Below are 17,652 nucleotides of genomic sequence, written 5' to 3'. Positions count from 1 at the left end.
AAAACATTTCAGATGCTCTGAATACACGAAGGAAACGTTTGAGAGCGATCTCCAGGCAGCCCTGAGGTACTGCCACGGCCGCTACGCGCGATGGCCGGCTCTGCCTGAGTGTAACACCAAGCTGACCTTTACGCATTATTTTTTGGAGATAGCACCCATTTTTTATGGAGGTGAAATTCTCATAGCAGACAATCACTTTTTCTTTTCTCTCAATTTCAGGGTCTGCATTCGGGGCCTCGCGCACCCTGCACAAGGGCTTGAGCCCCGCAGAGCTCCCTGGGCCTAAAGCTTTGCGTCCCCCTGCACGGGCGCGCCGCACACTACGGCCCGGTCTTCCTACCCTGCTGCGCCGTCGGCTGGGGGGCGCCGGGTAATGAAGATCGAGGCCTAAGCGACCTCGGTGGTGAGCACAAGGAGGCAGGCCCGGGCTGTGCTCGCTCACGTCCGTGTCCTGCGGCCCTCCCGGATGGCGTTGCTCGTTGCGGGGAAAGTCAGCGCCGCTAGGACCCGGCGCTATCCCCGGGCGCGTACTTCAAATAACAGGCAGAGGAGTCTTCTGCTGCCCGAATTGCTCTTTTCTGTGTCTGAGGGAATGAAGGTGAGGCGAGCCAGACTCTCCGGGCTCTCCATCCAGGAGAGGGAAGAGACCCCGTCCCCACCCTGCATTCTAGACTAACGCTGTGTCTGCTTGATCATTGTGGGCACCCGGTCAGAGATGAACTTGTAGGCGGGTTTCCTACACTTGGTGACCTCCAACGTGCCTCTATCCCTGTGGGTTCACCTATGCTGGATGTTTCAGGTAAGAGTCACACAGTATGTGATCATTTGTTTGGGCTGTTTCCTTAGCATCAGGTTTTCAAACTTCATCTGTTTTGTAGCATGTTATCAGTACTGCCTTCTTTTCAGGGCTGAATAGTAGTCCACTGTGTGTGTATTACACACTTTGTACATCCATTCCTTTTTGGTGGACATTTGTGTTGTTTTCATCAGTTGACTATTTTGTCCAGCGTGGCTCTATGGTGGAATTTATTGGGGAACTTTAAAAATACATCCTTATAGATCTAAGGTTGTATCCAGGAGCTCAGTAAGATTTTACAGCTTGATTCAAGGTTGGATCTTTTTAAAACCTTTATTTCTAGGGATTTTATAACAGATTTCATTGAATTTGGGAGGGTATGCATGTAATATTTATATTTTACTCTTTCTGAAGTCAAGACGTGCTTTGCAATCAGGGGATCATAGGTAACCTCAGCAAGATACTTCCTGTTACCACTGACTGGATACTTTTTCCCTAACCTCATTCAGCATAGGTTAGGATATTTGCATCCGTAGTCAGTAGTGAAACCAGCTTCTGTGTTTATATTACCGTTATCTTTATCAGTGCTTTGTAGTGAGTTAAACTGAGGCTTTTTCCGTAGTCTGGTTATTTTAAGTGATGTGATCTTATTTTTGTTAGAACTTACATTGCCCCAGCCCAGTACATTTTTTAACAGTATGTCATCTCTCCGTTGGTGTCCTCTCTGATTTCTTCTGTGGTCTCAACTCCCTCATGTTTTGGATACATTTTGAATAAGTTTCATGTAGTTGTTATACTTTTTGGTGAATGTGTTTATGAAAGTTAGCTTAAGATTGTTTTCGTATTATGTACTGCAGTTTAATCTTGTAACCTACTGCCCTGTCTTGGCGTGTGCCGGTAACAATACCGAGCCTCCTTTCAGCTTAGTTTTGCCTGAGCAGAGTATCTTCTGGCCCACTGTACTGTTCTCAGCCTTTGTATATCACCCGCTTTAAATGTTACCCAAAATGGCAACCTTTGTGTTTTAGGAGGATAATTCACCACTTCTATATTTTAGCATGAAATTTATGTAGTTGATTTTATTCCTATATCTTAGTAGGCTTCTGGTTTTGTTTGGAGATGTTTCTCCCTTTTGTAAGTATCTTTTTCTTTCATATATGTATATTTTTATTTTTAACAACTTGGCCCGCTGTTCATTCTTCTTCCCACCTTTTTATGTTAGAGTTCTGAATTTTATTCCTCTAAACTTTATCCTCCTTTCCCTGGTGTTTAAACTCATGTGTGAATTTTCTACTACTTTCTTTGGAAACATGGTATCAGCCTTTAATCAGCCAAAGTGCTTCTTTATTCCCTGCTGCTTTCCTTCACCGGATGATTAGCCAATCTAGCAGACTTCCACTCTGCACAGTTTGTTTTCTGAATCTTCTTCCCTACCAGAAAAATGCAAACTGTGCTTTACTGAATGACTTCATGGGAGTTTATGGTGGAAGTGCATTAGAGCTCCTTGTTGTGTTAGAGAGATACAGCTGCATGAGATGCGGTAAGTACCGTGTAGTGTATATTGCTTTATGTTGTTATGTTTTTATCAGGTCATCTAATGTTATATAATCAAGAGCTGCAGTAAGAGGAATCTTTGGTATTTATTTGATTTCACTGGACTTGTTTAGAAAATACAGTGTAACTATACAACAAATTTTATTGGGGAATTTAAAAAGTTTTTTATAAAGGAATAAAAATATAATTGCAATAAAATATAATTTCCCTTAAAAATCAGTGTAGCAAAATATTTGTATGTATTTTGTTAACCAAGAGGTTGTTACCAGTCCACAATATCCCTCTATATTTAGTACGTAATTCAGTACTGTTAAATTAATGTACTGTTCATTTTATTTTTCAGAAAGTACTTTGCTTTAGTTAAGCTAGTTTACTAGCTTAATGATTAGTATCTACAGAAATGATGTTCTGGAATCCACCAAGGTAACAGAACATCAAAGATTTGGATTTGGGGGGCTGGGGATTTAGCTCAGCGGCAAAGCGCCTGCCTGGCAAGCGCAACATCATGAGTTCAGTTCCCGGTACCGGAGAAAAACCAAAAAAAAAGATTTGGATTTTATGAGTTAAAAAATTTCCTTAAAAAATAAATTAAAAAAATTTCCTAATAAATTTTTCATGTAGTACTATTTTTTTGTAAAGATTTATTCTAAATAATTAAATTTATAATTCATTCTCTTTAGATTAAACATTCAACAATGCGTATACAGTGGTTACTTTCCACTGAGTATGACAGTGTTCTGAGGTATACTGGAAGTATCTATCTATTAGTGACCACCATCTGATCACTTATTACATGCCAGCAGTGTAGGTGGAAATGCATTCTGTAGAGGTCCTGCCCCAGGTCCCTGCCTTGGGGAGCTTATAATAAACATCGGGAGAAAATAAGAAATCTAAGGCTCAGCAGCTGCTTACACAGGGACAGGCAGAGGTGGAGAAGGTAGGGCTGGGGTTAAGCTCTGAAGAATGAGACTGGCTGAGGTCGCTGGCTAGAAGTCACAGAACGCTTATGGCTTTTTGGAAAGTGCACATGAACTTTCTCATTACATTCCGGCCAGTGGAGAGGTAGAGGCCAATGCACAGCAGAGCCGGGTGCAGCAGGACGCTGTGAGGCTCTGGACCCAGAGGTGTGGGGCGGGGTTGGCCGCTTTGTAGACAGGAGGAGAGCCCAGCGCTGGAAGCATTCAGGGAGCAGGGGAGGCTGCCTGGGTCCTCGGGAGGGGAGCCAGTCCAGGTGGCCCTGCAGGGAGAGACCACTCGCTGCTCCCAGGAAAAGCAGTTTCCTCCAAATGGTGAGGGGCCATTGGCCTTGTCGTAAAGGCATGGTGGTCCACCCCAGAAGTACAGATCCATGTTTTTACAGCCAAACTTAAATTAAAGAAGAATTTTAAATAACTTGGTGTGTAGTAAAGTAGTTATTTTTGTGTCTTTGATGTTGCTGGCCCAACATTGGAAAGTGGACACAGTGACCTGGAGCAGACCAGGCAACAGGGCACAGGGTCAGAAGGGTGATGAAATCCGAGGCCAGTGCAGGGCAAGGCTTGGTCACTCGGAGCTGACCCCCAGGGACGGGGCCGGAAGCCTGTGTCCCCGGAGTGCGGGAGCTATCCCCACAGTCCTACTTCGGGCTTAGGGATGTTTCCGACCTCTCCACCCATTCAGCCACCCGCTGCCTGGTGAGGAGACCTTCAGAGTCTGTGCAAATGTATCTCTACTCTCTCTGCTTTGGTGCTGGCTTCATCTTGGCACAAATACCTAAAGATCAACTTAGATTTTCATGATTTCCCTAGAATTTCTTTCTTGATGAGTCATTCTGTCAGCAAATATTTATAAACTATTTACAGAGTGTTATATAAACAGCAAACTTGTTTTTCTTTTCCTTGAATAAAAAAAAATCTTTGAAGACATTTATCTTAGGGCAGGTTTATGAATGTGCGCGTATACTATCACCAAGTGGTGGGCATAACTTTTTTATCATCATGGAAATTATTATTAAATAGAGAAAAGTATTTTTGTTGGAAAGGATCGGCACACTGTCCTTTTTTCTGGATCACGTAACATTTGAAAACTAATTTGCTGTTTAACTCACAGAGGCAGAGCTCTGAGCAAGGCCTGGAAAGCAGAATGCTGGTTGAGAAATGTGAGAAAGAACTGTCCGTGCCGAACTGCCACAGTCACTGTCACGCTGAAGAGGGAGGCTGGGTGGCCTCGTCCTGGGCCTGTGCTTTGCTTCTTTGACCTGTGCCCGTTATTTTGCATAAGTACACACAGCGTAATGGGCAGCAAAGAGGCCGTAAAGTGATGGCGCTCACATCTGGAACGCCTTCATTTCAGAGGTAAGGGTTCAGGTTCACTAGTGGGTGCTGCTTCTCTTTTAATTTCCTCTTCTTGGGTGATCCTGAGGTCGGTCCCGTAAGGGAGCTGTCCGCTGTTAGCTAGGACGCTGATTCAAGCTGGTGTTAGGTCTCTTTCCTCGCCTTTCTAGGGTAACTTTACGGAATTTTGAATTCCATTGCACAGACATGTACAGGCCTTCTTACTGTGGTAAATAGTGTCAATTTGAATTTCTTTCCTTATAAAAGCTTTCCTTGACTTTTTCATTTTTATCTTAGGAAGGAAATGGTGATAGAACTGTCTGAATTAATAGTTGTTCTTTGCTAACTCGATTATTGATGTCCCTTAAATGTGGCTTTGCCCTTTAGTGAGGAAGCAAGCTGCTCTCAGTTCTCCTTGTTTGTCCGCTAAGCTGAGCTGGACAGCCTGCACTCCTGGGTGCTGGTCAGCCGCCTTACAGCATCACCTTCTGGACCAGGTAGTGAGGTTAAGCTCTGCCGTGGGTGGGCAGCCACAGCGGACGAGGGCTTGCTCTGGAAATGTTGCCTAAAAATATGTTCAAGGTTGTTCCATAAATAGTAAGTCTTTTCCCATGTAGTCTTTAATAGGAGCTTAAGTGGATCTTTAGAAGGCCGTGTGGGTTGAACAACAGGAAATTTTAACCAAGTCATTAATAGCTAATGATGCAACTGCAGACAACTACCCTGATCCGCCCCCGGAAGAGGAGAGAAGGCCAGCTCAAGGCAAGGGCAGGAGTCAGCTTCTTGTGGGACACATTTGTTAGTCTAACGCCGGCCATAACTTCCTGGCTCACTGACTTTTCTCTGCTTTGTTTATAGATATTACATGACACAGTCTCTATATATGTTCAAATAGCTATATTTGTGTCCAATAAACTCTTCTGAATTTGCTTTTCCTTCCCTGGATTTTCTATTATTTTAAATCAGCATAAAACATCTTAAATATTCCTTTTTGCCCTTGACGCTGGTGACAGTTTGCTTAAATATGCCCTACTAAAGATCACGGGTCAGGTGCCCATCCCGTGTTCAGAGTACAGAGAAAGCTCTCAAGACTTGGTAGGAGGAAACCAACTCGGTAAAAAGAGTCAAGAGGGTTGTGAAGGTATTTACCAAAGCTGGTAAGTATGCGCTTAGAGAAATGCCCCGCGGCACTCGCCCTTGGGGAAATTGGGGGTAAGCCACAGTGAGCTACCTCCAGATGCCCAGAGTTGGGCGCATGTCCGGGAAGGGCACACATGTCGCGGTGAAAGGTAAAGTAGCTCCATCTTTTCTGCAAAGCAGTTCATCACTTTCTGCAAAATATTTAACATGTATTGTAAGACTCAGCCATTCCTCCACCCAGCATTTAATCTAAGAGAAATGAAAACTTATGTCTATGCAAATACTTGCATAAGAATATTCATAGCAGCTTTATTTGTATTAGTCCCAAATTGGAAATAACCCAAATGTCCACCAATAGTGGGTGAATAAACAAATTATAGTATATTCATACAATTGAATAGTATCCTAGAATAAAAAGAAATAAAATGTTGATACTTCCAATAACTTGTGTTAATCCAAGAATAACTTTCCTAAGTGAAAACATAGTGTTTTTCCCAGAAATAATAGGATGTACTGTGTGATTCTATTTAAATAATATTCTAGAAAATGCAAATGAATCTGCAGAAAGATTCTGGTTCCCTGAGGACCTGGGCGAGAGATTCCAAAGGGTTACTAAGGAGTTTGAAGGTGATACATGTTCAGTATGGCGAAGTATTCATGTAAATAAGAACAGGTCAAAATTAATCAAATTGTGTATTTTTGCCATTGCATATCAATTATACCTCAAGAAAGCTTCTCTTTTTTAAAAAAGACCCTTTTAAGTTTCATAATTGATGAATAAGCACATCTAGACAATGAAGATCTGGAAGAAATCAGAGACTGATGTTGGAATCCTGCCCATGGGTTTATTTATATGAAGTATCTCCCCAAGCCCCCTGACCCCCTTCTCCTTTACCTTCTCTCTCTCGCCCTCTTCCTCCTTCCCGCCTCCTGTTTCTCTTCTTTCCTTTTCCTCTGCTTCCTCCTTCTCCTTCCATTCCTCCCCTCTTCTACCTTTTAATTTGAAATGCTTCTACTGTAGCCTCCCACACATTTTATTACTGTTCTTTCACTTCTTTCTGCATTTTTTTCTAGGCCTCGTAAGCATTGCTGCTAGATGTACTTGTGGTTCTCCAGTTTGCATAGCTCTGTAAGCTGGGCTGCATCTGGCTTTCATGGTCCAGTAGATCTGAGTCAAAATACTAAAAGCAAACACACTATTAAATTTAGGGTAAGCATCATGGCTTCAAGGAGATCTTGTCTTTCCTTACACTCAACGTGGTTTACCAGCTTTCTGTTACCACTTTTCTTTAGATAATACTTTTTAATCTTTCACTGTGACTATTTGTTCAATATCAATTTCTCCTTTGACCTGCAAGATCTTCGAGGAATGAATCGACGCTACCTTATTTTTTGGCTGTGGTGAAACTGATGCTAATATCTCACTTGAATGAATTGCATGAACATCTATTAGAATAATCTTATCCAGACATCATCTAAGGTAAGTTGTGAGAAAAAAGAAAAACAAAAAGAATTCTCTCAAATCTACATTTGCCCACTGATAGTATTTAGTCAGGCAACAAAGAAAGAGTTACTCATTCACTTGCTTATGAAATATTTATTATAAGACACTGAAATTTTCCCTGAAGAAGAACAAGAATAAATAGACATTTTGCCTATGTTTAGGTCATTTGCAGTTTATTTGAATGGCTAAAAATTACACATTAAAAGGTAATCAATAATACAGGAAGCCGAGGGAAAGTACTAATAAATACAGGGGAGGACTCATCCGGTGTTCAGAGCGTGTGTAATACTCAAGGTCAAAGCAGTCACGGACTGTTGGAAGACCACAGGAAGATCACTTGGAGGAAATGAAATGTGAGATACAGCTGTAAAAGGGTATCCGTAACTTTGAGGTTTTGTTACTACTTTTGGAGACTCAAATACAGAGGCTCAACCACAAAAGAGTTTATGCTTCAGGTGAAAGAAGCTTAGGAGTTCTCACAGAGTCTGCTTGAGGTTATGGATTAAATGAAAGTTCCATGAAATCGCTGGAGAACACAGCCTCCCTTTTCTTGTTCTGCACACGTGGTTTTTATCTTCAGATTCTCATGGTGTGATGCAGTTGATGGGACTCCAGCCATTTCATTGCATCTTAAAAGCACTTTGATATAAGCTGAGTGAAGCATCCCTATTTCACCTTTGCACTTCTAGTTTGATCCCTACCTTGTACAGCAACATGTAGAATAAAATGAAGAAAAGAAGAAAGGAAGAAGATAATTCAGGAGAGTGAGTGGGATCTATTTCTCAGGCAAATCTCACTCTTCATGCTGGTATTCTTTGTGAGCTGTCTTGGATACCCCATCATGGGCTTCTGTGAGTGGGGTAGTAGTGGGGTAGTGGGGTGCTGTGGTCTTTTCTTAGTGGTTCTTTCCAGGCTGCCATTGTCCTATTCAAAGTATGGGACAATGTAACAGAGTGAGTGAAAACAGACTGAGTGTAACAGACGAGTGAAAAATATGGCAAGGTTTTACATTTATTAAGTGTAAAGATAGTAAAGGTAAGAAAAGAGAGTAGTGCTCTGCAGAATGAGGGTGTACTAATTAAAGTGGGAAAAGAAAAAGAAAAGAAATGCACCCTGCAGAGTGGGCTGTTGAAAAGGCTTAGAGAGGCCACAAATTTAATGGCTACCATCTTTTATGTCCCCATTCTGACACAGTGCTAGGCAGTCCTATCAAAAACCTGTTTGAGCTTGTGCCAGAAGAGTTGAAGATAGTTTTCTCTGATTGCTCGCAGGTGCAGGGCTCAGGAACTGTTCTGCACATGTGTCCTGGTTGTGATTGATATGTCACGCCCACTTGCCCAGCCAGTTTTCCACACTCTAATCTCCTGCTTCATTGTACCAACACTCTAATCTCCTGCTTCCATTCTACCAACCACTCCGCGGATAGACTTGGTATCCATTGAGCACCATAGTTAGCTACAAAGAAGCCTAGGAGGAGTGGCAGCTACATCTGATGTCACTCTGCTCAGACAAGATGCACCAAAATAGAAGAGAAAAGGGATCTCACCAACAGGTTCTGTCAGATAGAACATGAAGTCAGAAATAATAGTTGTTTATTTTAGATTTGGAAGGGCCTTGAATACCAACCTAAGAAGGAAGGAGACCATGTGTATGCAACATTGCAGATATTCACCTTGGGTAAACTGGTCAGTTCTTTTTATTAACACCATCATCAAAGCAAACCAGATTTTTTCTTTAGTTAACCAACAATGCAACCAAAATAAGTATGAATTTTGTTAAATTGTATAGTATCTGGGTACAGTCAGGCCTGCAACCTCCCAAATGAGTGGATGGTGAAGGTGGAAGTAAAAGAGACAAGTGGTATGATTTTAGAGCTCCAGGAAGATCAAAATGCTCTAGCAGAATTTGTGATTCGCTAGGGGCTGAGACAAGAACTTCTCTGGGCAGCCCGTACTGATTTGGTTTTTAAACAAAGGAGGGGGATACTGAGGAAAGCATGGGAACTGAGCAGAACCTTGGGAGGCATTTCATTTCAAGGACTTCTTCAAATAATAAATTATATTAACTTAGGAGAACTAGGTTATCTCCAGAAAGGCCTTCACCCCAGGAGTGAGATGGCTGTGGCTACAGTCTTTGTCTTGTTAACTGGGGTTGGAACCAGGCCTCCTCAGCTGTAGCCTTATCTTGTCTTTGAGGTGTCACTGCAACATAAGCCACTGCAGGCCTCAGCCAGGCCCAGTGACTCGCAGAGGTTCACTTACTATGAGTCTGCCTCCCATCTCCAGACAAGGGCCCTAGGCCTTGGACAGACTCACAAGTAAACACGGAAAGCCATTTGGTTAATTTTAAATCCTGCTCAGAGCTGCTTTGTAGTGGTCTCCATTAGTACAGATATTCTTGAAAGAAATTATTTCTATTTTTATTTTTACCAGAGTGTGAAAATTCAGAGTTTCACCCATAGCGTTCCAATAATTGTGTATCTTCAAAACCAGGGGAATGTGTTTGTGGCTCAGCGAGTTGGACAAAGTGCCAAGAACACACAAAGCTGGATATCTTTCTGCAGAAAGAAGAAATGAGACCACTGGGTCTCACCAATTACAAAAATCAATTCAAACTGGATCAAAGTCTTAAGTGTAAGAACTAAAACTATGTACTGAAAATGAGAGGAATCCTGTATGATGCTGGCATTGGCAAGAATTTTCTGAATGAGTACTAAACAGTATCAGCAACAAAAGAAAACATAAACAAATGGAAGTAATATTAAGTTGAAAGCTCTCTACACAACCAAGAAACAGGCAACAGAGTGAAGAGACAACCTCCCTCCAGAAGGTGGTTGCAAGCTATGGGTCTGATGAGAGTTTGATACCCATAATACGAAAGAAGCATAAACAGTCCAACAGCAAAAAGGAAAAAGCATCAATTCAAAAAGGCAAAAGATATGAATAGGCATTTCTCCAGGGAAGATATACAAATGACTAACAAAGGCAGGAAAAAAGCTTCAGTATCGCTAATGGGAAAATATAAACAAAAGCCAGAATAAGATATAATCAATTAATCTTGATTATTGGCCACATAGCAACACAGATTAATGGCAGGAGGGCTGGACCTGGGCTCAGAAGGATCAATACAACAGGATCTCACGTTGGGTGGAATTTTATAAAGCTGATCTCCCAGAAATACATAGCAGGATACTGTTCACCAAAGTCAGAGAACAACAGAGGGGCCCTGGGGGCATGGAGAAATTGAATGGATTCAGAATTATAGCTAGATTGGAGAAGTTCTGATGTCCTGCAGAGTGAATACAGCTAACAATATTATGTTCTCTATTTCAAAAGAGCTGGAAGAGATTTTCAGTGTTTTTATCACAAAGAAATGGTAAATGTTAGAGGTTACAGATGTTCTAAATATCCCGATTTATTTGATCATTATATAAAGTATGTATATATTGAAACATCACACTGTAGTCTGTGAATGAGTGTGATTATTATGTATTAGTTAAAAGGAGAATAACCCAAAACATCAGAATAACTCATACCAAAAATTAGTATAGCATGGAGCTTATAGTTGCAACAAGTTTGTGGTCCAAATAGTAGGATCAATGAACTAAAAGAAATCACTAGCATAACCATCTTATCTATCTTTTGCATATATATGTTAGTATATATATAACTAACTTTGTTAGTCATTTGTATGTCTTCCTTGCAGAAATGCCTATATATATATACACACACACACACATATACATATATATAGGCATATATGTATACATATATACCCCCCCCACACACACACATATATATGTTTCACTTCCTTCTTTTCTCCTTTCTCCCATCCCAGTTATTCTTTACTTATATATGGGATAGCTGTTGTGCTGAAGTCTAATGGTTTATTGAAAGGAACAGTTAATGCCTAATTTTTTTCTCTTTTTGACCAATTTTGCATACTTATATCTGGTAATCTGAAAAACTAATTTGAAGACAACAACATGCAATATAACAGCCATTGGTGAATTCCTACCATCCTGTCTAGTGAAACTCTGTATCGTTTCTAATGTGGTTTTTTTTTGTTTTTATTTTTTATTCTCTTTAGTGGTTTGATCAATCTTGCATTCTTGCATCTGGTAATCTGAGCAATTTCGTTGATGATAACAATATATAATATAATAGTGACTGTTAATTCCTATCATTTTGTTTTGAAACCCTGTATCATTTGTATTGTCTGTCTATGTTGTTGGTATTTTACTATTCTTTTTTATTATTCTCTTTAAAATAAAATATATACATATATATAATGCAGCATAGGACTTAAAAGAAATAAAACAAACAAACCAAAAACCCCAAAATAATAGGATTAGATATTGACATGTCAATGCATTGACATGTATACCCTTTAAAAAGTCTATGTATACACATACACATGGGTATTTATGTGTATCCACATTGATGTAGATACATGCTTTTATATTTCAAATGCATTGAAAGAAATTTGAATGGAATTGTTACTTGAGTCCTGATGCCTTCTTATAATTTAAACCGTCTTGTGCAGAATGCTTACACAAAGCAATAATTACATTTTGAAGGACAATTTTACAGCCTCTTATACTGTTGATCTTCTTTTGTTCTGTAGGTACATATTTTTGTTGTATTAACATCCTTTTATTTTTAAAATGAGACTGAGTAAATTGATTAATCAAGCCCAGTATCTATTAGAGCCTTTTTTGTAGTTTATTTTGTTTGTTTAGGACGTAGAACAAAAAGCCTTCAGGAATATCCTTTATACATGCAGCAGGCCTTCACTGCATTATTCAATGGGAAAAGTAGACTTTAAACTCAAATTCAGTTTGAGGTTCCTTGAAGACTCAGCATACTCTATTCTTTCCTATGTTGGGAGACTGGCCGAGTGGTGGCCAGATAAAAGGAGTTAGCGCGGGAGTAATTCGCCCACTCTGGGAGCCTTGTGCATACTCTGCATGCATCACAAGCTTTCCTTAAAGTAGAAAATGAAATACACAGACATAATTATTGCTGCTGAAAACTTCACCGTGCTGAAAGGCAGATTCTTATTGACTAGTGCCTGTTACAGTACACTTGTGGAACAAAAGAGAGCTCATGTTTCAGATCTTGCTTCCAATTTCTGTACCTTGAGCATGTTCCTGCTTAAATGTAGACAAAATCATAGCGTTGCTTTCCTTCCTCCTCTCACTGTTCTTTCTCTTAAAGATGAACAGCAAAGGAAAACATCAGAATTGTTCTCACTTACTTATGTAACATTTGACCACTAATTGTAGTTATTTAATCATCGCTGAGAACTATTGTTTCTGTCATGTGTGGAAGAGAAAACATTGTTAGAACAGTGCAGAATCCTTTTCTGTATCCAGTTCTGATTACAGTGTGGGTAAAAAGATTTGTATGCAATCATAGTAAAAATGTGAAGTGGCCTTACCCTTGAAAGACACTAATCTACCCATATCGATCCAATTTCCACAAGCATGTATACTTTGGCCTAGGAAGCCTATCTCTAGGAATTCATCTCATGGTTTAATTGCACAAGTGTTCATAGATAAAAGGATATCAATTGTAGTACTACTAGTTTTAGCAAAGCAGAAGAAATAAGCTAAATGTTTACTTGGTGGAGGCTAAATAGGCTAGTTTTGTGGGACCCAATTAATGAAATAGCTGTCTGTGTGTTAATAAGGATAATTATGGTGAAAATATAAAAGCATGTATCTACATCAATGAGGATACACATAAATACCCATGTGTATGTGTATACATAGACTTTTTAAAGGGTATACCGTATATGGAAGAGTTAACCATGGATATTCTTAGAGAGAAATAAGTTATAAAGATTAGATCTTTCATCTGTATTACTTTGGGTTTTGTTTTATCATGAGCATGTATTAATTTGAAAATATTCAATAAAATAACTCTAAGATGACTTTTTAAAATTATTTTTTTAAATGATCATTGAGTCTTTGAAATGTTCAAAAGCAAAAGTGCTTCAGGTTTCAGGATTCTATTTCTTTTAAATTTATTTGTTCTTTGACGCAAGGTTTTGCCATGTACTTCATTCTGGCTTTGGACTCACCATGTAGCCCAGGCTAGCCTCAAACTTGCAGTGATCTTTCTGCCTCAGCCTCTTAAGTAGTGGGATTATAGGTGTGCACCACCATACCTGGCAAGATTCTATGTTTTATTGGATAGCATGGACTACAGGTGGGAGCCAGGCAAAGGAATAGCAAAGGGGCTGTAATATGAAGAACTCAGTCATCAGGACAAATCAGGGCTAGTTATACAAAATTGAGCGTTAAGTAAAATTTGATTTGATAATTGTCCATGGATTTTGAAGTATATTTATTTTATTAACTAAATATATAGAATTAGCATTAAAATAATATGAATTTTCTATGTTCTTACTGGTGGTGAGCAAAGATAATTTACAAAAAATACTTCTTACACAAAATACACATTCACTAGAAATATTTTGACTATTACGAAGGCTCTCAATTATAAAATCAAATTGCAACGTCTGACCCCCAGCTCCTTACTGTGGTGAGGAAGAGAGCTGCTGAATCAAGGAAAGCAGAGAGGTACTGAAACAGGGTATGTTCAGCTAATATCTATGGTAAGGAAAATTTTTAAAAACTAAAGTTATAGGCATTACAAGAGAGATTCACATGTAATTGGTGATTTATTTCTGAAGTAATATAGAACACAAAATCTAGAGGAAAAACTCGAACCCCTCATTGGCTCTAACGGAAAGGATACCATGAAGAACTGTGCTTGATTTTTTTTTTTCCCCCGGTACTGGGAATCAAACTCACGACCTTGCGCTTGCCAGGCAGGCACTGTGCCGCTGAGCTAAATCCCCAGCCCCAGAACTGTGCTTGAATTCGTCTTTTAAACGATGAGTTTATAATTTAAATGATTGCGTTAGTTTTCAGTTGGGAGTCAGGTCGAGTGTGTGTGGGTCTCAGGAGCTCTTCTAGGGTCCTCCTGCTGCTGGGTAGGATCGTTTATAATGACCCCAGCAGGCTGCACCAGGGGCAGATGACAGTGTGGTGTTTCCTGTTTATGTCCATCATCTATGTTTACGGTAAGTGAAAATGTGATAGGCAGAAATACTGGCATAGGAATCCTTGGGTTTGTGACCTTCACTTTATAGGAATGAGCAAAAGCCAAGCCAAGCCAAGCCAAGCCCAGTAGACAAACCCAGAGTGTAAGAAAAACTCACACACACACACACACACACATGCACACACACAAATATTTAGTCCTTTCTGGGAACTGGGCTCAAAGAAGTTACTTTGTCCTCCTCTCAGAATGGATAATCAAGGTGAAGTTGAGCCTTCGGAAGGCACGGTCGCCATTTCTAAGAGCTCTCGTATAACAAGGTCCTTTACATTCCTTGTATATGTCTTCTTTGCAGAACAGAAAGCAACTGATGAACACCTGCAACTACTGACGTGCTCCTGAGAGGATGAAACTACTCCAGTTGGAGAGAAAGACCTTTGGAGTCCTGGACGGATCTCTAGACAGGAACATTTGACTCACAATGATAACCAAATTTTTAAAATCATAGTTTTTAATAAAATGAGAAATTCTGAAATTTACAGTTGCCACCCGGAGGCGTGACTGCCTGCCTCACTGTGGTCTCCCCTCACTCCCTCTCCAAGCCCAACGGCACCAGGTGGTTGAATCTGTAGATTCCGAGGGTCGTTTAACCCACAGAAGAGGTTGTCTGGAGTGACCATCCTGGCTTTTCCCCTGGAAACTCCGACTGGCGTTGATCTTCCTGACACTCAAAGAGCAACACGTGGTCCAAGGAACACATGGTCAAGTACTGAGCAGCATTTCCAACATTTACTTTCAGGCAAATAGTCACTTATATACTTCTTTCTTTTCGCAAAGCCATAGAATATTATAAAACCAACAATAAAAAACTTTAAGTTGCTTTAAAGAAATGATTGATGGAATCACATATTTGTGATTAATACTGTTCCCTTGCAGCCCTGGGATTGTCTAAAGAATGTGATCTGTTATCAGAGATGTTAGAGTTTTATTAGAGGAAATTTCCAAAACAGTTTTCAGGATGCTGTGTCCCCTTTCCTCTGTCTTTATTATTCCATTCCGCGATGTCTACAAGATATGACTGATTTAGTTTTGTCCTGGAACAAAAGGGAAATTCAATGGCCCCGAAATAAATGGAAGCTGACACCTTTCTAAGGGGACCCGCACATGCAGGACTCTCAGCGTGGAGCTGCCCATGCCAGCACATTCATCACTGAGTCTTTGTGGAGTCTCAGACACTTATCACAATGAGTCTCTAAACTACTACATCAGTCATTTCATTTTTCAGATAAAACCAATACTTTTAGACACAGGACTCCACAAGCATTGAAATATATGATAATGTTACTGTTTTTAAAAATATATGTACTCAAGATAAGATTGACACAATAGATTCACTTCCTTATTCATCATTATCTGAGTCTTCAGAAGACTGTAATAGGGTACTTTCCATGGAAATCAATTTAGTTTATTTTCTTCTTAGAATTTTGGTCACATTTTCTGTGTGTTTATCTTTGAAATATATTTGGTTTTAGAAAATTAATCTTGGGCCCAGAATTTTTTAATCTTGATATGTACTTGGTGTCTGAGACATGATTTTACAAGCACATTATGCAATAGTCAAGATAACCTGCAGATAAATCAGGCTGTTGTTCATGGCTAGGTGGGGCATCCCATCGCTGTCACCATGACTACAAATTACATAGCAATCCTGTAGGCTCTCCAATTTTCTTAGACTGGTGAAGATGAAGCAGTTCAACTATAGTGGCACTCAAGACTTAGATGGAAAATATGGCAAGTTAATTTTGGTGTAATACATCAGCAATACAAAAATGAAAGGTCATGATTTCACCACTATCTTCCTTCAAACAGGAACTGAAAATGAAGTGTGTCACAGCTCACATGGAGTTTATGGCTTTTGGTCAAATGCTAAGGCAGGAAAACTTGGTGTTTACACTATGTGACAAAGCTAAACGGCATTCTGATCATGACAATGTGGAACTTACCTCAGATACTTTCATACTTGTCGCTATCAGACAAATGACTACAAATAATCCCGGTTACGAGACATAGTGACTTGTGCATAATTTGACAGGACTACTCAGTCACATTCAGGACAGGCCTTCCCAGTCAGGGAAGGGACTGTAAGTTGATGAAACACCTGTCTCTACTCTTAGCGGTGCACGCTTTCCACAGTGACGCAGGAGGGTGTAGGTCAGCACAGCGTGCAGCTCCTGATGGGGGGTGGCCTTGTGGTCTGGGAACAATAGCTGATGACATTATGTTTTAAAACTAGATACATACAGCTCCCCAAGCTCATAAATACGAGCTTCACTTTAATCATTCAGAGGATGAAAAGAAACAGGATGAGAATAATTTCCAATTGGATTGGTTACAGGCATGAACACACAGTATACACCAGCATCTTGTGGTGTTGTCCTTCTCTCTGTAAATAAGTACACCTCACTGTCTGCCCCTTTACTGACGGAATGCTTAGTATGCGCCGTGCACAGTGTCCATTATTTTCTTAGTGGAGATTATACTAAATGGCATGATAAAATAGCAAATTTTCAAGGTTTATGTATGCTATTTTTCAGAGGCAATTGTTTTTTGAAAAAATCTCTAGATTACTTGGAAAACTTTCTGTGCCCATTCAATATCAGAACCCTGAGTGTGCATGATAACTTTTTCCTACAGAGCAAACCCTTGCTTTCTGTTCATGCCCTTACCCCCTCTACCAGCAGCCCAGGGAGGAAGCCAGCACTTAGGATGCAGGTGAGATGGAGCCAGTACACGGTCAGTTCCAAGGAAAGTGCGGGGGTAGAACTTCGCAGCCCACCTGCCAAGTGTCCTGTGTTAACAGTTTGTACATCATCTCATTAATCTTCATCACAGCCATGTTGAGTAGGTGGTATTACCCTGCTTCACAATTAAAGTATATGCTAAGAGTGCTCAAATAACTTGCCCAAACCTCTAAGCAATACAAATACTCAAACACCCATTGTGAGCTGCTCTGTTATCTGGGAAATGTGCTAGAGATACAGTACATTTCAGAAGCTGCTGGGGAGTCTCCGAATCGCTGTACCTGGTGGAACAGGGAGGACTGGGGCACGCTGGGTTTTAGGTATTAAAAATGGATGTGGACACATCTCAGCCAAGGTGATGATGCCTGATAACCCTGAAACTTTTTAAAATTTAAATATTCTGACAATTTTTGAGCTAAAATTGAGTGCACCAAAACTCCACATAATGTACACGATATAATGAATGTGGGTA

General features: G+C 40.1%; 1 long non-coding RNA gene across 2 annotated transcripts; it reads left to right on the top strand.

Moving 5' to 3' along the window:
* The first annotated feature begins 227 nt into the window (after positions 1-227).
* Positions 228-15,272, top strand: LOC102006432. Of its 2 annotated transcripts, none has more exons than XR_001232771.1 (4): positions 228-799; positions 4,439-4,683; positions 7,161-7,282; positions 14,735-15,272. It is a non-coding gene; the product is annotated as an uncharacterized LOC102006432 (long non-coding RNA). The 2 variants fall into 2 exon arrangements; XR_259820.1 differs by lacking the exon at positions 228-799 and adding an exon at positions 3,550-4,023.
* The last annotated feature ends 2,380 nt before the right edge of the window (positions 15,273-17,652 follow it).

Source organism: Chinchilla lanigera, unplaced genomic scaffold (genome assembly GCF_000276665.1).
Source record: "Chinchilla lanigera isolate Chin_1 unplaced genomic scaffold, ChiLan1.0 scaffold00009, whole genome shotgun sequence".
Classification (NCBI taxonomy): domain Eukaryota; kingdom Metazoa; phylum Chordata; class Mammalia; order Rodentia; family Chinchillidae; genus Chinchilla; species Chinchilla lanigera.
Note: the sequence above shows the minus strand (reverse complement) of the source record. Positions and strands in the feature narration are given on the sequence as shown.